The sequence below is a fragment of the Pongo pygmaeus genome, chromosome 3 (assembly GCF_028885625.2).
Source record: "Pongo pygmaeus isolate AG05252 chromosome 3, NHGRI_mPonPyg2-v2.0_pri, whole genome shotgun sequence".
Taxonomy (NCBI): domain Eukaryota; kingdom Metazoa; phylum Chordata; class Mammalia; order Primates; family Hominidae; genus Pongo; species Pongo pygmaeus.
In genome coordinates this window covers 5,962,057-5,984,644 of record NC_072376.2, presented here as the reverse complement: position 1 = coordinate 5,984,644, position 22,588 = coordinate 5,962,057, and the positions used below count along the sequence as shown (strand labels likewise).

The 22,588-nt window shown below is 52.4% G+C and overlaps 1 protein-coding gene across 3 annotated transcripts in view; it reads left to right on the top strand.

Annotated features, from left to right (window-relative positions):
- Window positions 1–17,327: 17,327 nt before the first annotated feature.
- Window positions 17,328–22,588, top strand: part of TBC1D14 (TBC1 domain family member 14) — a 120,113-nt gene continuing 114,852 nt past the window's right edge. For 2 of the 3 annotated variants that reach the window (XM_054484050.2, XM_063663498.1), the window contains exon 1: window positions 17,632–17,820. The gene's annotated coding sequence lies outside the window, so the exon portion shown is untranslated. Of the gene's footprint in view, window positions 17,375–17,631; window positions 17,821–22,588 lie in introns of those variants that run through there. The other variant, XM_054484049.2, reaches the window with a different exon arrangement.

Below are 22,588 nucleotides of genomic sequence, written 5' to 3'. Positions count from 1 at the left end.
TGGCTGCAGATCAAAGAAAGCAGCGGAAACCTCTGGGGGCCACAGCCTCCCAGGGCCTGTGAAGCTGAACTCGGCTTGGTGGGAGGAGCCCTGGCCGACAAATGCACCCCCTCCCCTTTTCCAGGGTCAAGCCCCACTCCCAGCCCTGTGGGAGGAGGGAGCAGGAAGAACCCAGTGTGTGGCTCCAGAGTGCCTGGCTCGAAATTAATCCTGGTTCCCACTGTGTGGCCTTCGGCAGGTCATTCGCCCTCTCCAAGCCACCCTTTTCTCCTCTGTAAAACTGGAGTTTTAGCACCTGACACTGAGGGGCCTGGCACACATGGGTGCTCCACAGGTGCCAATTTCTTCCTCGGTGCCCCCTAAAATCAGCTGCTCAAGCCATACCAGAAGTCTCTAGTGGTTTATCAGAATATGAACTTCAGTGTCACAGCTGGGTTTGGCTGGGATGGGTATGGCGATGTGGGAAGAAATGAGAATAGAGGGATGGCAGGGGCACTTTGAATGCTTCCTAGCGGCATCTGGATTTCACCCTGGAGGCAGCAGGGGGCACGAAAATGTTGTAAGCAGGGGCACCATTTGTGTCCTGGGCAAGCAGTGGTCTCTGAGGTTAGGGATTGTAGAATCTGCTGGTGCAGTCTTGGTACCACAGCTCACACCTGTAATCCCAGCACTTTGGGAGGCCGAGGCAAGAAGATTGCTTGAGCCCACAAGTTGGAGAGCAGCCTGGGCAACATGGCAAAATCCCATCTCTACAAAAAATACAAAAAAATTTAGCTGGGCACGGTGGCACGTGCCTGTAGTCCCAGCTACTTGGGAGGCTGAGGTGCGAGGATCACCTGAGCCCAGGAAGTCAAGGCTGCAGTGAGCCGTGAGAGACTCTGCACTCCAGCCTGGGAGACAGAGTGAGACCCTGTCTCTAAATAAATAAAAACAAAAAAAAAAAATCATGATAAAAAAAAAAATACTGCCTGTTGAACAGGTCTGGGAAAAAAAATCCACTGATGCATAGCAGAGAATCTGCTAGAACTTCTGTAGCTTTTCAAAGAAGATCACCATGGTATTTTCTTCCTTCTCACAGTTGGATGAACTCAGTGTACAAATGTGAATGGAGCACTGGGCTGGTGACTGGGCATGGGTTTGGCTTGGTGCAGGGATGGCTGAGCTGGGGTCCTGTACAGGCCACTGCCCTCCTCTGCCCTGAGTGTCCTCGTCTGGAGAAAATGGAGATCACCCACCCCAGCTGCAGCACGGCAGTGAGTTTGGTTATTCATTCACGGAAGGGAAGGCCCTTTGTAACTGTACACGAGGAATTAGCAAAGTCATCATTGCCATACACTGAAAAAAAAAAACCAGGTCTCACCACTGAGCAACCCTAATATAAACCACGTGTGGCATGTGTCCTTTGGACCCAGATTTAACAAACTGTAAAAAGACACTGTTAGAGAAACACTGGGCTAGTGGGAGATACTGAGGAATTGTCAGTGTTAGTAGATTATGACTACGCGTCCAAAAAAGTCTTACTTCTAGAGATACGTGTAGAACAAGCTGAAGTATCTTCATGTGAACTGACATATCTGAGATACACTCTAAAGGAATCCAGGGAACTTTACAATAGGAAGAATATGGGGAGGAGGTGAGAAGAGCAGAATATTGATCACTGTTAGGGTAGGTCTCAGAGGTTCATGATACTGTTCTCTCTACTGTGTATGTATTTGACATTTTCCATAATAAAAGTTGTTTTAAAATATTTTTTTAATGGCTTTCGAAGTCTAAGGCAGGAAGATCTCTTGAGGCTAGGAATTCAAGACCAGCCTGGGCAACACAGGGAGACTCCTATCTCTACAAAAAAAAAAAAAAAAGAAGAAAGAAAAAAGAAAACATTAGGCAGACGTGGTGGCTCAGAAGGCTGAGGCAGGAGGATCGCTTGAGCCCAGGAGTTCAAGGCTTCAGTGAGCTATGATTGCACCACTGGACTCCAGTCTGGGTGACAGAGCAAGACCTTGACTTAAAAAAAAAAAGAAAAAAAGATTTTTAAAATGTCAGAGATGGAAATAGGTTTTCTGGCCAGCAATGGAGCAAAATTCTGGAAACCCCAGGTAGACTCAGCAGGAAAAGTTGCAGCAGATGCTTGGATCTCATTCTCACCCCTCACAGCCTGGTGGCTGTCTAGGGGAGGGAGGAGGAGACATGGACGTTGCTGGTACCCACTGCCTGGGAACCCCTGGTGAGTTCTCCAGGATCCCACAACAATCCCCAGGCTGCAGGGTGCTGAGCACGCAGGGCAACCCTTCTCCCAGAGGCAGATGGACCGGGGAGGGTTCTCCATCAGTGCTTCCCAATAAAAGGCCTCCCGCTTCAGGGGGAGTGTAAACTCAGCATCCACGCCCCTCCCAGGGTTGCGGGACACCTTGCTGAACTTAACTTACCAGCTGGGCAGGTGTGATAGAGGCACCTCTCCCACCCTTTCAGAGCTTGGGCCTCCCACCAGCCCCTGAGCTCCTGCAGAGAAGCAGCTGAGGGCTCCACGGATCTGCACGGGCCTCCTCTTGCCACCAGAGCCTCACTTCCCTGCATCGTCCTGTATCCCTTGGGGTGCAGCTTAGCTCCTTTACGGATGACTTCCTCCTGGCCTGTCAAAGCTGAAAATAAATGCCCGCCATCCATTTCTGATTGAGCCCCAACCTCAGTTAGCAATACCAGATCATCTCATTAAAAAAAGAATTGGCTGGGTGGGGTGGCTCACGCCTGTAATCCCACCACTTTGGAACGCCGGGGCAGGTGGATTACTTGAGGTCAGGAGTACGAGACCAGCCTGGCCAACATGGTGAAATCCCATCTCCACTAAAAATACAAAAATTAGCTTGGCGTGGTGGCACACGCCTGTAGTCCCAGCTACGTGGGAGGCGAGGCAGGCGAATCACTTGCACCTAGGAGGCAGAGGTTGCAGTGAGCCCAGATTGTACGATTGCACTCCAGCCTGGGCAACAGAGCAAGACTCTTAAAAATAGAAAAAGAAAAGATAAAGAAAAAAGGAAAAGGCCAGGTGCAGTGGCACATGCCTGTAATCTCAGCACTTTGGGAAGCCAAGGCTGGCAGATCATCTGAGGTCAGGAGTTTGAGACCAGCCTGGCCAACATAGTGAAACCTCATCTCTACTAAAAATACAACAAAATTAGCTGGGTGTGGTGGCAGGCACCTGTAATCCCAGCTACTCGGGAGGCTGTGGCAGTAGAATTGCTTGAACCGGGGAGCTGGATGTTGCAGTGAACCAAGATCGTGACATTGCACTCCAGCCTGGGCAACAAGAGCAAGACTCCATCTCAAAAAAAAAAGAATCATGAGGTTTCCCTTGAAGGCTTTTCCTTGCTGTGGTATTCAAGAACATTCCAGGAGGCAGACACTCTCCTTCCTCTAAAGATGCTTCATTGAGAAGCTAGACAGTTACTTGCTTGGTACATCGGATAACCCCGCTGCAGGCTGAGCCCCCACTGCTGCCACTCACAGGAGCTCTGGGCATTTGGAAACTGGAATTCCCGAGTTTTCAAGGCACTCAGCCGTTCTCTGCCCTGTAGGCAGGATGATCTTTGCAAAATGCAAATCTGATCTCATCCCCTCACATCTACCTCCATCTCAGCTCCAAGCACATAGGTCCCCCACAATGTTGCTCCCTGCTGCTATGGCCTAAATGTCTAATCCACCCCCCCGCCACCAAATTTATATGTTGAAATCCTAACCCTCACTGTGCTAGTGTTAGGAGGTGGGGTTTTGGGGTGGTGATGAAGCCATGAGGATGGAGCCCTCATAGACAGGATTAGTGTCCTTATAAAAGAGACTCCAGGCCGGGCGCGGTGGCTCACGCTTGTAATCCCGTAATCTCAGCACTTTCGGAGGCCGAGACGGGCGGATCACAAGGTCAGGAGATCAAGACCATCTCTACTAAAAATACAAAAAAAATTAGCTGGGTGTGGTGGTGGGCACCTGTAGTCCCAGCTACTCAGGAGGCGGAGGCAGGAGAATGGCGTGAGCCCGGGAGGCAGAGCTTGCAGTGAGCCGAGATCACGCCACTGCACTCCAGCCTGGGCGACAGAGCGAGACTCCACCTCAAAAAAAAAAAAAAAAAAAAAGAGAGAGACTCCAGACCGGCCCTTCACCCCCTCCACCGTGTGAGGACACAATGAGAAGGTGCCTTCTAGGAACCAGGAAGTGAGTCCTCACCAGACACCCAATCTGCTGGTACTTTGATCTTGGACTTCCAGGCTCCAGAACAGTGAGAAATAAATTTTGGTTGTTGATAAGCTCCCCAGTGTACAGTATTGTGTTATGGTAGCCCGCATGGACTAAGACACACCAGCACCACAAGGCACCCTGTTTTTGCTGCCAAGGGTGTCTTTTCTTTTCAATACCCCTGACTAATGCCAACCAGCCTTCAGGTCTCAGCTTCCCTTATGGGGCCAATATAGTATAGTCTGCTGTCACACTGCTAATAAAGACATACCTGAGGCTGGGTAATTTATAAAGAAAAGAGGTTTAATTGACTCATAGTTCAGCATGGCTTGGGAGGCCTCAGGAAACTTACAATCAGGCAGAAGGGGAAGCAAACACGTCCTTCTTCACGTGGCAGCAGCAAGGAGAAGTAGAACAAACAAAAGGGAGAAAGCCCCTTATAAAACCATCAGATCTCATGAGAACTCACTATCATGAGAACAGCATGAGGGTAACCACCCCCATGACTCTATTACCTCCCACCAGGTCCCTCCCATGACACGTGGGGATTATGGGAGCTACAATTCAAGATGAGACTTGGATGGAGACACAGCCAAACCATATCAACCAATCATGTCCCGTGCCCCCAGTGCATTTTTTTTGTTTTTTTGTTTTTTTGTTTTGAGACAGAGTCTCGTTCTGTCACCCAGGCTGGAGTGCACTGGCGCGATCTTGGCTCACTGCAACCTCTGCCTCCCAGGTTCAAGTGATTCTCCTGCCTCGGCCTCCTGAGTAGTTGGGATTACAGGCGCCCACCACCACGCCCGGCTATTTTTTGTATTTTTGGTAGAGACGGGGTTTCACTGTGTTAGCCAGGATGGTCTTGATCTCCTAACCTCATGATCCGCCCATCTTGGCCTCCCAACATCCTGGGATTACCAGCATGAGCCACCGCACCCAGCCCCCAGTGTATGTTTTTATAACATTTGCCACAGTTGCAGTATCTTTCTGATTCATGTGAATATTTGATCAGCGTCTCCCTTTCCCCCTAAGACCACAGACTTCCACAAGGGTGGGACTCCACCTACATTTTTTTTTTTTTTTTTTTTGAGACGAAGTCTCACTCTGTCACGTAGGCTGGAATGCAGTGGCGCAATCTCAGCTCACAGCAGCCTCCACCTCCCGGGTTCAAGCAATTCTCTGCTTCAGCCACCTGAGTAGCTAGGATTACAGGTGCCCTCCACCTGCATTTGCTCTCCTTGTGCCTGGCCCTGAGAACTTGTGAATGGGTGAACGTGTTCTCCCTGCAAACCTGGTATTCTGTTCTCCTGAACTACCTTGTTTTAATGAAATTGTTTGATTTTAAAGGATATAATAAGATGATAGAAAATTTCAAAATTAATCAAAAGTGTAAAGTACACATGCTAAAAACTCTACTACAGGCTGTTTTCTGTGGACATTTTTTCACAATTGACAGCATTCCTTAGGTCTAATTTTACATCTTACTCTGTGAGTGAGAAGGTCACAGAGTTAAACAACTCATGCCATTAAGATATTCTAGAATCTTGGCTGGGCCCAGTGGCTCATGCCTATAATCCTAGCACTTTGGGAAGCCAAGGTGGGTGGATCACCTGAGGTCAGGAGTTCGAGACCAGCCTGCCCAAGATGGAGAAACTCCATCTCTACTAAAAATACAGAAATTGGCTAGGTGTGGTGGCGCACACCTGTAATCCCAGCTATTTGGGAGGCTGAGGCAAGAGAATTGCTTGAACCTGGAAGGCAGAGGTTGCAGCGAGCCGAGATAGAGACACCGCACTCCAGCCTGGGCAACAGAGTGAGACTCCCTCTCAAACAAATTAAAAAATTAGGCTGGGCATGGTGGCTCACACCTATAATCCCAGCACTTTGGGAGGCCAAGGCAGGTGGATCACCTGAGGTCAGGAGTTCGAGACCAGCCTGCCCAACATGGTGAAACCCTGTCTATACTAAAAATACAAAAAATTAGCCGGTTGTGGTGGCGGGTGCCTGTAATCCCAGCTACTCAGGAGGCTGAGGCAGGAGAATCACTTGAACCTGGGAGGCAGAGGTTGCAGTGAGCCAAGATCGCGCCACTGCACTCCAGCCTGGGTGACAGAGCTAGACTCCATCTCAAAAAAAAAAAAAAAAATTAAAAAATTAAAATAGGCCGGGCGTGGTGGCTCACGCCTGTAATCCCAGCACTTTGGGAGGCTGAGGCGGTTGGATCACGAGGTCAGGAGATCGAGACCATCCTGGCTAACATGGTGAAACCCCGTCTCTACTAAAAATACAAAAAATTAGCTGGGCGTGGTGGCGGGCACCTGTAGTCCCAGCTACTCGGGAGGCTGAGGCAGGAGAATGGCGTGAACCCGGGAGGTGGAGCTTGCAGTGAGCCGAGATCGCACCACTGCACTCCAGCCTAGGCAACAGAAAGAGACTCTGTCTCAAAAAAAAAAAAAAAATTAAAATTAATAAATAATAAAATCTCTCACCTAAAGGATGCTTCACATCACAAGGCAGGGCCGACACTTGGCCACACCTTTACTGGACATTCCAGCTGTTTCCCACTGAAGCTCAATAACCACAATCATTTATGCATAAACAAATGCTTTGCAAACCGTCTCAGCCAGATGAGGCGGCTTCCTGGAAGAAACAGGCACATTTGAGCGCCGTTACTGTTTGCTACAGCACAGAACAGGCTGTAGGAGAAGTTCCCAGTGGGTCCTGGGTGGGAGACAATAAAGGTGGGTTCTTGTCTTGGCCTTGGTCTTCCTTCACTCTGTAACTTTTTCTTCCCTGGGCCTCAGTTTCTCTATCTGGAAAATGAGGAGTTGGCCGTGTGATAGATGTAAATTAATAAACCTACACTCTACTCATCATCACAAAGCAGCCACTACCTGTCCTGGTTGGCTACTAACACTCCAAATTATTCTGTCTCATATAACTTCCACTTAGTCTGTGAGCATTCTTTTTTTTCTTTTTCTTTTTCTTTTTTTTTTTTTTGACACAGGATCTGGCTCTGTCGCCCAGGCTGGAGTGCAGTGGCACAATCACAGCTCACTGCAGCCTTGAACTCTGGGGCTCACACAGCCCTCCCACCTCAGCCTCACTAGTAGCTGAGACAACAGGCATGCGCCACCGTACCTGGTTACTGGTTTTTTTTTTTTTTTTAGAGATCGGACCTCCCTTTGTTGCCCAGGCTGGTCTCAAACTCCTGAGCTAAAGCCATTCTCCCATCTCAGCCTCCCAGAGTGTTGGGATTACAGGCGTGAGCCACTGTGCCTGGCCTAGTGAATGTTTTTTAAGCTCCTTTTCAGAGGTGAGAAAACTGAAGCTCAGAGACGTTGCTTGCACCACTCATAAGCCACAGATCAGGAAGCTCTAAAGCTCCAACTCATAACATTTAGAAAAGAATGACTGAAAGGAAATGTACCCATATTTCAGTGGTTACCTCTAGAAAGCAGTATTACAAGTACAATGTATTTTCTTCTTTGAACACATCTGAATTTGCCATTTTTGTTGTTGTTTTTGAAATAGGGTCTTGCTCTGTTGCTCAGGCTGGAGTGCAGTGGTGTGATCTTGGCTCACTGCAACCTCTGCGTCCTGGGGCTCAAGTGATCCTCCCACCTCAGCGTCCCAAGTAGCTGGGACTACAGGTGCACAACACCATACCCGGCTAATTTTTTGTATTTTGGGGAGCTGAGGTGAGGGGTTTAGCTGTCCATTAAAAAAATGCTGTGGGCCAGGCATGATGGTTCAGACCTGTAATTCCAGCACTTTGAGAGACAGAGGTAGGAGGATTGCTTGAGCCTAGGAGTTTGAGACCAGCTTGGGCAACATAGTGAGATCCTGTCTCTAAAAAAAAACCAAAAATGTAGCTGGGCATGGTGGCATGCACCTGTGGTCTCAGCTACTTGGGAGGCTGAGGTGGGAGGATCACTTGAGCTTGGAGGTTGAGGCTGCAGTGAGCCGTGATGGCACCACTGCACTCCAGCCTGGACAACAGAAAAAAAAAAAAATGCTGTGAGAAAGGGTGGGAGGCAGTGTAGACCGGTGTGTGTAGACCACTCTTTCTGGAAGCTTGACCGTGTGGGGTTGGAGAGAAGTGGGGGCAGCTGGCAGGCCACGAGGAATAAGCCTTGGAGGGGTTTTCTCCTCCAGGCAGGGGCGGCTGAGTCTGATTCTAGGCCGAAGGCAGGTGCTGGTGATGAGGAGAGGCCTGAGCTTTGGGGGCGGAGGCTGGAGGCTGGGTTGGCTGTGGGTGTGAGGAGCCTGCCGTTCCTGGGCCTCCAGGGAAGGGGCTTGGTGGACCCTCAGGGAGGCGAGGTGAGTGGCTCCTTCTTTCCCTGCCCTGAACCCCAGCCCCCGCTGTGATTCCCACCCCAGGCCCACCTGTCCTGGATTTCCACCTTGCGGGAAGGATGATTCTACGTTCGTTGGGTGAAGCTAGGATCTTCCAGGAAGGCCAGGCCCCCCGAGACTGGGAATGTCTGCAGATGAGATCCTGTAACCTGGACCCACCAGCCTCCAACTGTCCTGAGCTCCTGTGTGCCAGGGTGGGCTCACAGTCTCATGGGGGACGCAGAGGGACAGACAGCGCTAGAGGCCATGGAGTGGGACCGGGAGAGGCAAATGTCTAGGAGAGGCGAACGTCTAAGGGCTGAGGAGAGGGACACTCTTGGAAAAGACTGGAGACCACAGGGCCAGGCCCTGGCCCCACCCACACCTCCAGACGGCACCCTTCATGGTGTGCTCCTTGGCAAATCTCTTGGCCTGTTTTGGAGTTCAAAGGCAGTCCCACCTGCTCCCTGTTGTTTGGGAGGAGGAAGACTGGTCATTTAGCAGACATTTACCACCAAGAACTTCCCCGGCCGTGCGGCTTGGGGCTGGGAGCCCTGAACTCCGCTGCTGCCTCCAGCCACAGAGGGGCCTTGGAGGCCCCTCTGGAGGGAGTAGCCAGGCTCTGCCAGGCACGGGCAGTCAGGGGAGGGGTGGGGAGGTACGTGGCAGGGACAGGGTTGTGATGGCTGGAGAAGGTAGGAGGGAGGTCCGGGCTGGGGAATAGGACAGGGGAAGCTTGGACTGGCGCATCCAAGACTGATGTGCTTGGAAACTGCACATCAGACGGGGTGGGAGAGTGAAGGATGGGGTTGCAAGGTGAGGCTGGAGCCAGATTTGGGAAGAGGTACAGGAAGGATCGGGGTGATGGCCCCACAGAACAACCTGGTGGCCTTGTTGGGTAGAAATGAAGCGGCTTTGGAGGTGGATGTGTTTCTGTCTACTGTGTCGCCCCAGCCTGCCCTAGAAATATGAGGTCCCTCCTCCTGGGACACTGGGTGGCCCCTGCCTTGCTCCTCTCTGGCCAACTCACCCTCACCCTTCCAGGCCCATCTCAGGCATCCCCTCCCCTTTACATCTCCTCCCACCACCATTAAAACAAGAACAGATCCTACCCTCCAACCACTCTGTGCACAATGCCTGGCACGGGGGAGGCTTAGAACATCTGTGGGCAGATGGGCAGCTGCGGGGGGCGTCTCCTGGCAGGTGGTCGTGGCTGAGAAGGAGGTCCCCGGGCCTGGGGCTCCAGTGAAGCCCCTGGGGCAGGGATGGGGAAGCTGAGGCCTGCTCCCGTCCTGAAGAGGAAGGGCAGTGGTTCTGGAGGGAGACAGGCAAGAAGGCACCCAAGAGTGTTTCCGTGGGATCTGAGAACAGCCAGCTGCAGTGGGGAGGAAGGACAGTCCGCTGTCGGGCTGTGGGCAGGGAGGGTTCCCTGTGTGAGCCTAAGTGTCCTTTCTGTCCCTGTGGGTATGAAGGTGAAGAGAGCTGACGCACACACCGTGCGGGGCTCAGCAAGGCTCTGCTGCTGTTCCGTCCTGTGGGGGCCCTGGGCTGGGTGCCAGGGTCCAGGAACACGAAGGCATTCAAGAACGCGGGCAGGGGCAGCGGGAGCCCAGGGGCAGCCCGGGGTGGGGAGGCGGATGAGAGTCAGGAATGATTTCCTGAGGGTCAGAGCACCTGGGGGAACCAGCCAAGCACCGAAGGAAGTAGGGATGAGAGGAGGATGGGGGTCGCGGTGGGGGTGCAGGTCAGGGCACAGCGGGTGCAAAGGCAGGGATTCCAGAGAGTTTCAGGAACTTCTGGGGATCCCCGGGTGGTTCTGTGGGCCTGGGGAGACCTCAGGCCTGGTGACAAAGGGCCTCACGAGTGGCGGGGCGGGGGTCGCCGCAGAGGACCCGCGGGAGTGGGAAGGAGCTGGGCCTGCATCCCCTGCCCGCCTCTTCTCTTCAGCCCCCACGCAGCTCCACGTGAGCCCTGACTCCTGCCTGCTTCTAAATCGGGCTTTTCTTTGTGATGGTGGCGGCAGCAGGCAACTGGGTGATGCCTTTAAAAATAAGGCTATTTGGAAAATTCCACTTTGGTGTGCTGTCACGTGGAGCCCCGTCCCCAAGCGCTTTCTGTTTTCTTAGCACCTAGAGCCTCATGGCCTCCAGCACTGGGTGCCTCTTAGGAATCACTGAGCCAGGGCCACTCGGGATCCCCCAAGTCTCCTCCTCCAACCTCAAGCCATGGGCTCCAGTCTTTGGAGGACCCATTGTTTCATTAAAACTTCTTTCTGGCCCGGCACAGTGGCTCATGCCTGTAATCCCAGCACTTTGGGAGGTGGAGGCGGGCGGATCGCCTGAGGTCGGGAGTTCGAGACCAGCCTGACCAACATGGAGAAACCCAGTCTCTGCTAAAAATACAAAATTAGCCAGGCGTGGTGTCGCATGCCTATAATCCCAGCTACTCGGGAGGCTGAGGTAGGAGAATCACTTGAACCTGGGAGGTGGCTCAGGTTGCTATGAGCCGAGATCGCACCACTGCACTCCAGCCTGGGCAACAAGAGTGAAACTGTCTCATAAAAAAAAAAAAAAAAAAAAACCCTGATTTCTTCCAATCAATTACTTGGGATGCTCTGGGAATGAGTGACCTTAGGTTTTGAGCCAGATCTACCTGGATTCAAGCACCCCCAGTACAATGGAGGTGTTGGGGCTGAGATGCTGTGGAAGAGGGCAGGTCGCACAGCCCAGCAGACACACAACTCTACTGGCCTCGCTCCCAGTAACGGCAAGGGTTGTTTGGCCTGGTATTGATTCCCTAACTTCCTGGAGCTTGAGTTTTCCCATTCATAAAATGGAAGCCGTACTTGTCTTGCTTCTCTCGTCCTTGGGGAGACGGCTGGGAACCCTTGCCTGTTGGCCCCAGGTTCCTGTGCTTCTCTAGGCCTGCTGGTTACCCATCAGTGAGCGTAGCATATAGCATAAATACAGCATATGTTTGTTGGGAGCAAATTTAAAAGTAAAAAAATATAAGCAGGCCAGCCACGGTGACTATTGCCTGTAATCCTAGCACTTTGGGAGGCCAAGGTGGGTGGATCACCTAAGCTCAGGAGTTTGAAATTAGCCTGAGCAACATAGCAAAAGCCTGTCTCTACCAAAAAAAAAACAAAAAACAAAAAAACAAAAAATAGGCCTGGCGCGGTGGCTCACGCCTGTAATCTGAATACTTTGGGAGGCCGAAGCAGGTGGATCACCTGAAGTCAGGAGTTCAAGACCAGCCTGGTCAACATGGCAAAACCCTGTCTCTACTAAAAATATAAAAATTAGCCAGGCATCTGTAATCCCACCTACTCGGGAGGCTGAGGCAGGAGAATTGCTTGAACCTGGGAGGCAGAGGTTGCAGTGAGCTGAGATTGCACCATTGAAATCCAGCCTGGGCAACAGAGCAAGATTCCATCTGAAAAAAAAAAAAAAAATTAGCGAGGTGTGGCGGGGCATACCTGTAGTCCCAGCTACTTAGGAGGCTGAGATGGGAGGATCACTTGAGCCTGGGAGGCAGAGGTTGCAGTGAGCACTGCACTCCAGCCAGGGCGACAGAGCAAGACCCTGTCTCAAAAACAATAACAAAAATAGCAAATTCAGATGTGTCCAAAGAAGAAAATACATTGTACTTGTAATACTGCTTTCTAGAGGTAACCACTGAAATATGGTTACATTTCCTTTCAGTCATTCTTTTCCACATGTTATGCATATCTTGAGTTGGAGCTTTAGAGCTTCCCGATCTGCGGCTTATGAGTGGTGCAAGCAACCTCTCTTGAGTTTCAGTTTTCTCACCTCTGAAAAGGAGCTTGAAAAACATTCCCTAGGCCAGGCACGGTGGCTCACGCCTGTAATCGAGCACTCTGGGAGGCCGAGGTGGGAGAATGGCTTTAGCTCAGGAGTTTGAGACCAGCCTGGGCAACAAAGGGAGGCCCGATCTCTACAAAAAATAAAAAATTAACCAGGCATGGTGGTGTGCCTCTGTAGTCTCAGCCACTGGCGAGGCTGAGGTGGGAGGATCGTGTGAGCCCTGGAGTTCAAGGCTGCAATGAGCTGTGATTGTGCCACCACACTCCAGCCTGGGTGACAGAGTCAGACCCTGTCTCAAAAACAACAACGGAAAAAGCCCGCAGGCAGCAGATACTTGCCTGAGCTGGGATGCCCATGTCGGTGTTTCTCCCCATCTTCTTTGATTGCTGTGAATGGAGTGCATCACATACTTTGATTACACTCGAGGAGCTTCCACCTTTCCTCTGTGCTGTCAATTCTTTTTTTTTTTTTGAGATGGAGTCTCACTCTGTCGCCCAGGCTGGAGTGCAGTGGCGCGATCTCAGCTCACTGCAGGCTCCGCCTCCTAGGATCATGCCATTCTCCTGCCTCAGCCTCCCTAGTAGCTGGGACTGGGACTACAGGCGCCCGCCAACACGTCGGCTAATTTTGTTTGTATTTTTAGTGAAGACGGGGTTTCACCGTGTTAGCCAGGATGGTCTTGATCTCCTGACCTCGTGATCCGCCCGCCTCGGCTTCCCAAAGTGCTGGGATTACAGGCGTGAGCCACCGCGCCCAGCCCAATTCTTTAAAGATTTTTCTGATGGCTCCTTTTGAGTTACTCCATTCCCGTCCCTCATTGCTGGACATGTACATTATGTCTACGTTACCTTTGTAACATGTGACTGCTGCCATTTTATGAATGGTAAAACTGTGGTGAGCATTTTTTGATGACAGTCTGCCTCAACTTGGGGGTCATTTTATAAAGGGATGGCTCCCTTCGGTTGTGTTATGAGACCAAAGGGATTCTGTGTGTTAGAATGTTTTCGTTCATGCCACCTTTTGCTGCACCCATGCCTTTGCCCTTTGGTGAATGTGCGGCTACTAGGAGTTCCGCCTCCCTGAATTTGCTGCTCTGAATGGACTGCAAGCTAGGACACAGGTAAGTGCCTTTGTTAACTGTGAGATGCCAGCGGCTGGGCTCTGGTGTGCGGGCCTGAGTGCTGCTGCTTGCCGCCAAGTGCTGAGGTTCTCGGAGGCTCCCCTGGCTATTTGGCACTTTTCCATTTCGGTGTCTCTTGCTGTCTTCTGTGTGCCTGAGGTTGCTGATGTGCAGCCATCTGGGCTATTCCTGCCTTTGTTTTTTTCCTCATACTGCTCAATTTCCAGAACCAACAAGAGAAACCTCAATTCCAGGCATTGTGTCCTAAAAATGAGAAGTCCTGTCTCCATGGTGAAGGAGAAGACACTCCAAGTTATGGAGGCAGAAAGGATCTGCTGCTTCATGGACTGCTGAGAGCTCTTGGGCCAAAGGGAAGCTCTTTTGAAAGAAATTAATGCTTCTCAATCTGCCCCTGACCCATAGGGATGGGCCCATTGCCCAGTTGAGCTCCTTGTGTGGCGTCACAGCTGCTGTTACTTTTATTCATGCTGTCACCCTTGCTGGCTCTGAGCTGGGGCAAGGGGATTGGGAGGGAGGATGGAGACTGGGCAGCAGCTTCTGGACGCGGAGGGCAGAGCTGGGAGCCCTGGGCTGAGTGGCCTCACCACCTGGTGCCTGTGTCCTTGCCTGGAAAATGAGAGTCCAGGTGCCAGCTTGGCAGCTTGTGTGGATCAACTGTGGTAATAGAGGTGAATCAGCCAGCACAGCCCAGGGCACCTGGGATGGCTCCAGGTAGAGACACAGGTACCAGCAAGATTCACGCACCCTCCACAATGGAGCTCACATCTAGGGGCTGAGGAAGGGCTAGGGCAAAATGTGTGTTGGGGAAACTAGATAGATCCCCATGTCTCCTGAGATGCGGGGGTGCTCGGCAGGGCAGGAGGCCCCTGGCTTCATTGTGTGTGCACCTCCCACCCCCCCGGAGCTTGGGCCATTCCTCACACCTCTCTGTGGTCTCAGCTCTCCCTCTGAATAGTCAGAGGGGACATGTTGCTAAGGGTCCTGCCAGCTCTCACACCTGCTGATGACTCTCCTGGGGTATGCATCTGGTCAGATAACCATTTTCCTTGCAAGGGAACGAGGCTGCATTTTTCTTTTCTTTTCTTTTTTTTTTTTGAGACAGGGTCTCGCTCTGTCACCCAAGCTGGAGTGCAGTGGTGTGATCTTGGCTCCCTGCAACCTCTGCCTCCCCAACTCAAGCGATCCTCCTGCCTCAGCCTCCCAAGTAGCTGCAACTACAGGTGTGTGCCACCAAGCCCGGCTAATTTTTGTATTTTTTTGTAGACAGGCGGTTTTGCCATGTCACCTAGGCTGGTCTTGAACTCCTGGACTCAAGACATCTGCCCACCCTGGCCTCCCAAAGTGCTGGGATTACAGGCATGAGCCACGGTGCACGGCCAAGGCTGCATTTTCAAGATGCCACCTCTGTCCGTCCTGGAAGCCCTGAAAGAGCAGGAGTTGTGGGCTGTGGGTCACCCTGGTGTCCCTAGCACCCAGCACGAGCGGGTGCTCAGGGCTGGCTTCCATGGACACTGAACACCCTGGGAAAGGCATTCCTCCCCAACTCCAAGCTGAGCTGGCTCCTTCCTGCCTAGCAAGCTTCGGGACGCTCCGAGGTCAGGCTGGAAAAGGTCCCTCAATGAGATGTCTGAGAGGGGGGCGTGCCAAGAATTCTCCAACATGCTAGAAACTTTCATTTCATTTAGACTCGTTTAACCTCACTACAACTCAACTTGGGAGGTGGAGACGCCATGTTTCTTGTACAGATGGGAAGGTTGGGGAGGAGCACGGAAGCCTTCCTGGACACCTGAGGAGTTAGCCAGCCCAGGGGTTCCCATGCGTAGGTCCTTTGCCTGGAACTGATGAGAGGGAGCTAAGAGGCCTGGCTCTTGTCCACACTAAGCGATGGCTTTACTGGGGGGAGATAATCCTTCTGGAAACCTCAGGTAGAGTCTGCATGGGGAATGAGATGGCTTCATCTAGCCAGTTATGATGGGGGTCTACACCTAAGGACCAGCAGAGCTGAGATCCAGGGCTGACCGCCCTGATCCAGGGATTATCTGCACATCGGAGATGGGGGTGAGAGAGGTGCCAAAAGGTGAAGTGACCGCACACAGCCACATGGCTAAATCCTGTTCGCCGTGTTCTTAATTTTGTCAGACTCAAGTTGCAATGAAGATTTGTTTAGAACACGTCTGGGAGCTGAGGGCAACAGGTAAGGCGTGGGTCAAATCACGCTGCAGGTGCAGGGGATGACAGGCTCCGGGAGAGACGGGGTGGGCGCAGCAGGATGGTGAGTGAGGAAAAGGCAGGCAGAGGGCGCCAGGTGCAAATCTGCAGGACCACAGACTTCGGTTCTGGATACAGAACAATGGTTCCTTGTCATTGTAGGGTTTTAGACCCAAAGACTCAGAATTAGGGCTGGAAGGGATTTGGGAGCCCCAAGCAGATCTATTAATCCAACGCATTAAATTGCTAATTAAGTCACGACTGAAGCAGTCTGTACTTTTCCACTAGGGTTTACTTAGAAAAACCTGGGGAGGCCTTGTTTTAAGAGATATGAAGGAGGCCTCGTATTATTTTTACTTAAAACCCCCAGAAATTTAAGCATTTATAAAGTTTCTATGATGCAGCACTGCGAGCGATGTTAATGTTTGCTTTCAAGAGATCGCCTTTAAAAATCTCTCTTGCTTCTGCGTCATATCTCATAGATGCTGAGGGTTTTTACAGCCATGAGCTGGAGAGGAGACCCAAGTTCGGGGTTCCCTAGCCCATCCCTAACGACCGCAGCAGACACAAATCTTCCATTTCATGCTTCCAGATGCTTCCCGTAATGGGGAAACTCCTCCTGCCCCTGACCTTTCTGAGTGGCTGAGTCTTCCCTTAGATTGGGCTGTAGTCAGTCTCTCCCGGGTTTCCTCTCTGGTAATTTATCTGCCAATGATAACCCTCAGGGCTCCTGGTTGGCAAAAGCCAAAGCCAAGTGGAAATCCAGGACTTCTGGCTCCCAGCGCTGGGTCACTCCTCTTGCCCTCAAGTCCCCAGAGTCTAACGACAACCCAATAACGTTAAATACCTACTATTTGCCAGGCCCAGGGAAAATAGCAGTAAACAAGATAAGCCCGGTTTTCCTCATGGAACCCACAGCCTAGAAGGGGAATGGAGACCCACTGCCCGTCAACAGGGGCTTCTCACGTACTCTCTACCAGCTCGTGGAGGGCTCTGGGGTAGGGAACCTGGCTTCTGCCCCTCTCAACTACTGACCCACCCGGGTCCTTGGGCGGAGGGCTTCATCTCTGAGCCCGTTTCCCGCTTTGTACAATGTCTCTGATCATAGATCCCGTCTCTGGAGTTTGTGCAATGTTGAGGCCAAATATGCAGATAACGCCAGGCCAGCGGCTTCCAAACCCGTGTGCACATTACACAGCTTCCCAAACTGATGATGCTTCCATCTCATCTTCAGAGACTGTGACTTAATCGGCCTGGGCTTCAGAATATTAAAAGCTCTGCAGGCAATGCTAAAGTGCAGACCAGTTTGGGAACTACAGCGCCAGGCACCGTGTCACAGCGCGATAAGAGAGAACGTTCGGAAAAGCCCTTTATAGATTAAGAGACTGAGGCTGGCTGGGAGGACGCCACGGCGCCGCTCCCAAGACCACCGCGGCTGGGCCTGAGCTCCGGGGTCACGCAAACCTTCCCTTCCGCGGCGGGCCCCGGGTCGTCTCCCGCACACCGGCCGGGGCACGGGCGCCCCATCGATGCGCTCCGCCGCTCGGCTCCCTACGCCTGAGCCCTGCCGGCTCGAGCCCCTTCCCCCTCCCGGCCGCTTCCCACTTCCAAGATGGCTGCGGGTGGAGCCGACCAGGTAAGGGGGCCCCTGTCGGATGTCCGTGAGGGCCCTGCGGACACAAAGGCCCGCTCAAGGCAGCTCCTCGCCACTCCGGTTGGTTCTCGGGAAAAAAAAAAGGGCCGGCGACGCCGCTCCGGAGGCCTGCAACGGGCGGCCCCCAGAAGAAGGACAGCCGGGCGAGCGCCGAGCTCCAGACGCGGCGGCACGGGCGGAAGAGCGGGCGCAGGCCGGCAGGGGGCGGGGCGCAAGTGCGTGGGGGCGTGCCCAGGGGGCGGGCGAGGGGGCGGGGCGAAGCGAGGGTGCGCGCCGCTCTTCGCCGCGGGCTGCTCGCGCGCACCTGCGGGTCGGACCCGCTGCCTACCGCGCGCCCGGCGTCCTCGTCGCGCGAGTTGTCGGTCCCGCGGGGCCTGGGCTGCGGGCCCGCGGGTCCCGGGGATGGCGTCGGAACCGCGCTAACTCCGGTACTGAGAGCCTCCCGCGAGGGCCGGGCCGCGGGCCGCGAGGGAGGGCAGGGCGCGCGGGGCCGCCACCTGCTGCAGCGCCGGCCGAGGCGGGGAGCGGCTGGGGCGAGGCAGGTCGCCGGGCGCGGGTCCTGCTGGGTGTCCCTCGCCGCGCGGCCGCGGCTCCTGCTCGCCAGGGCAGCGCGTGCGTGGCGTCCGGGGTGCCGTCGTGGGGCCTCCGGGGCGGGGGCGACACTCGGGACTCGGCGGCCCTCGCGGAGGCGCGCGCTGTGTCCCGCTCCTTTCCGGAACTTGACGAAAAGTTTTCCTTCTCCGACGCGAGGCTCCCGGCCTGAGAAGAGGCGCCTCGGTGCGCCAGACCCCGACCCCGGAGCCCCCTTCCACCTCGGACCCTCAGTCCCCGGGCAGCGGACCCTCCTCCTTGGAGCCCCTGACCCCGCTTTCATCTCTGACCCCTCTACCCCTGGAGCCCCTGACCCACGGAACCCCCTTTCATCTCGGAGCCCTAACCTCGTTGGACCTCCACCCACGCGAACCGTCTGTCCCTGGGCTAGGGAATCCCTCTGCCTCCGCCTTGGAGCGTCCCATTCCTGGGCCGCGAAGACCCTGGCCCGGGGACCCTCTCGGGGCCGGGGTAGCTGCCTTGAGGAGTGAGTCCGGGGACTCCTGGTCCGCCTCCCGCCAGGAGTCTCTCTAGGCTGTGGGGCGAGGTCCTGATGGGAACAGCTGGTCAGGAGGATAGGGGAATGACCCTGCGGACTCCAGAGCCAGCCTCTGCGAGCCCCGGCGTGACCGCGCCTGACCAGGCCACGTGAAGTCGTTTCTGTCTTGAAGTTGCATAGGACGCCGTTTTCTCCAGCGTGGAATTGGAAGCTTTGCTTGGGAAGGTTTTATAGGCACCGGTGCATTTTGCCCCTACTGGAGGCCCCTGGGCATCACCTTGGTTATTTCACGCACTGAGGCTAGATGAGGAGGGTAGTCGTGGTGGTGTCTTGGGGACAAAATGCTCACTGTCTTGTCCCCAGTATTGTAGGATGTTGGCACCTAGTTGCTGTCTTGCCTAGCTTTTATAGCGGTGGGTTGCCTGTTGGAAACTGGTAGTTGCTTTGCTTGGACCGGGCTAGTCCTTACAGCAGTCTTAGAACACTTGCTGTTGCCCAGTTTATCTGGCCAGTACCAACCCATATCTCAGTGTGGGTATGGCTTCCCCCCTCCGACCAACCCTCTTACTGCTTCTTTGCTGTGTGTTTGACCCCTTGAGATTGTGGGCTCCGCAATCCTAATGAGATCCCTAGTCCTAATGAGAGCCTGGCATGAACTTGGTGCTCAGGGTCATTGGGCGAAAACACCTTTTGGGAAACATCAAGGGTGTCAGCTGGTACTAAGGGAGACAGAGTAACTGGCTTGGAGCCACCCACATGGGGAGAGTCAGAGATGGGATTCAAACTGAGGCAGGCTACTGGGCCAGGCTCTGCTCACCTCGGTGTCCTCCGCTGTCCCAGCCCTTTGCACCCAGCTGGGCCTGATTCCTGTTTGTGCAACTGAGTTTTCACCGTCTGCCCCCAGCCTAGCCTCTCACATTCAGCTTGGGCTTTGCCTCTCCTGGCTTCTGCTGTTCCCCTGTGTTCCTTTAGCCCCTGCAGTTCCTCTGCATTGGGTGCGCTGTCTCCACCCCACTCGCCGTTTAGTGGGTGAATTCCTGTCTTTCATGCCTCCACCTTCCCTCCTCTACTCTGGGTTGATTCCTTAGCTGGTGCGCTATAGAAGGCCTCTCTCAAAGTGAGGACACAGCTAGTCCGAGCAGCTTGTTTGAATCTCTCTCTCCCATTGGTCAGAGCTTCTAACCTTGAGTCCCAGCCTCAGCACAGGGGATGCCTGCCGTGCAGGTCGGGGGTTGCTTGGGGAGTCTTTGAGACCTTGGAAACAATTTGTTGTCAGTATAAACATTAATACATAGATAATGCAAGAGGATTTTAGGAAAGTGAGTATGTGTTCGTTAACTTTAAAAAAAAATTTTTTTTAGAGATGGGGTCATGCTATGTTGTCCAGACTGGATCTGAACTCCTGGGCTCAAGCGATTCTCCCAAGTAGCTGCAGTTACAGGAACTCACCACCATGACCAGCTTAACATTTGTTTTAGGACTATGTATAAAGTTTCAGCTGGGCGCAGTGGCTCGTGCCTGTAAACCCAGCACTTTGGGAGGCTGAGGTGGGTGGATCACAAGGTCAGGAGATTGAGACCATCCTGGCCAACATGATGAAACCCTGTCTATACTAAAAATACAAAAATTAGCTGGATGTGGTGGTGCGTGCCAGCTACTTGGGAGGCTGAGGCAGGAGAATCGCTTGAACCCGGGAAGTGGAGGTTGCAGTGAGCCGAGATCTCACCACTGCACTCCAGCCTGGTGACAGAGCTGGTCTCCATCTTAAAATAAAATAAAATAAAATAAAATAAAATAAAATATAAAATAAAATAAAATAAAATAAAATATAAAATAAAATAAAATAAAATAAATTTTCTTGGGCCCGGGTGGTTTAGAATTCTTGATTGTCCATTTGGAAGGCTCTCAGGGACTGATCTGCTTGGCTAGTCACTTGGTTTTATAGATGGGGAAGTTGAGGCCCAGAGCTCCATGAGTATCACACGGCAGGTGTGAGGAAAGAGACTGGTGACAGGAAGGAGCTGTACATTGTGGCCTTGTAGACACAGACTGGCTGTGTCTGGCCTTGCTTATGCAAATGGTTGCTAAAATAGTGGGACTGAGTTGGCTGGCCCCATCCGTGTCCAGGAAAGAGTAACACCAGCCAACATTTTCCAGGGCTTTCCCTGTGCCAGGCACAATTTTAAGGGCTTTATGTGGATTTCTTCCCCTAATCTTGTCAACTGCCTAACAAGATAGGGTCTCTTATTGTCTTCATTTTGCTGCAAGGAAACCAAGGCTCAGGGAAGTTAAGAAATGAGTCCAAGCTCACACAGCTGGTGAGCGAAGGAGCTGGGACTTGAACCCAGGCAGCCTGCTGCTGGAACCTGCATTATTTTTTCCCTCCTGTTTATTTTGTTTTGTTTTTTGTTTTGTTCTGTTCTATTCTATTCTATTTTTTGAGACAGCGTTTCGCTCTTGTTGCCCAGGCTGGAGTGCAATGGTGTGAGATCTCAGCTCGCTGCAACCTTTGTCTCCCAGGTTCAAGCGATTCTCCTGCCTCAGCCTCTCTAGTAGCTGGGATTACAGGCATGTGCCACCATGCCTGGCTAATTTTGTATTTTTAGTGGAGACAGGGTTTTGCTCTATTGGCCAGGCTGGTTTTGAACCCCTGACTTCAGGTGATCCACCTGCCTGGGCCTCCCAAAGTGCTGGGATTACAGGCGTGAGCCACCACGCCTGGCCTATTTTATTTTTAAAACTTCATTTGCAGCCTAACAAACATACACGGAAGTGTAAGAATGGTTAAGTGTTCAGCTTACCGATGATCGGGGTTATTGGGTGAATACACCTTTTGGGCAACATTAAGGGAGCTGAGAGGAAGGGGGATAAAGTTTAGGGACTGTATTCATAAGTATGCCAGCAGGCCATGTATAAGCTTTGATGTCAGATCTGGTTTGAACTCAGTTTCTGTTGCTGTGTAACCTTGGGTGCGTAACTTAGCCTCTCTGAATCTCATAGTTTCTTCAGTGCCCTTGGCAGGCTTGTGATTATTAGAGCATGTGATGGCATCCCGCATGTTTGGTGCATGCTAAATGCTCAGTAAGTTATTTTTCTTATGAATAATTAAGATTATAAACTATACCGGCTTTAAGTAGTCTAAATATCTTCCTAATGTATCATTTGCCTCCCACTTAGGAAAATTAGTTAATTAGTAATTTACCAAATCACTAAGTGAAGCTGAAACATTTTGCATTGAAAGTCTTTAATTTAAAATGTCCTGGCCAGGCGCGGTGGCTCATGCCTCTAATCCCAGCAGTTTGGGAGGTTGAGGGGGGTGGATCACTTGAGCTCAGGAGTTCAAGACCAGCCTGGGCAACATGGTGAAACTCTACCAAAAAAAAAAAAATTAGCTGGGTGGACGTGGTGGCGTGCACCTGTGGTCCCAGCTACTCAGGATGCTGAGGTGGGAGGCTCACTTGAGCCTGGGAGGTGGAGGTTGCAGTGAACCAAGGTCATACAACTGCACTCCAGCCTGGGTGACAGAGACCCCATCTCCAAAAAAAAAAAAAAAAAGTTCCACCTGTGCCTTTAATCATAACCAGTGGTCAGTATAAGTTAAGTGTCCGCTTCTTCGGGTTGTGAAGGAGCCTTTGAGGACCCTGAACAATAACCCCAGTTTCTGCCTGGTTTGCCGAAACATACATGGGCTGAAACTTACTTAAACAGCATTGTGTTAAGTTCCAAGTGTCTGAAAGTTGCCACTCACCCTCTGGAGGAATATGTGAACTTCTAGGAAATTTTCTTCAGGACTATTTTTATCCTAAAGAATCACCCATTTAAAAGCCAAACTACTTTTATAATGGCCTTTTTCATTTTACATAATGCAAATCAATCCATTGTTTTAGGCTGTGTGTGTAGCAGTGGAAAGAGTGAGTGCTCCGGCTACTCAGGCTAGCCCAGCACAGCTCTGTTATTACGCACCACCCTTTAGACCGCAGTCCTCTTTCAGCTCTTTGGGTGGTTGTGAAGGTGACAGAACTAGTGGATATAGACATGGAATGCAGTGCCTGATGTGTTGTCTGCGCTTGGGGAGCAGAGGCAGCTGGTCATGTTCGTGAGCCTGG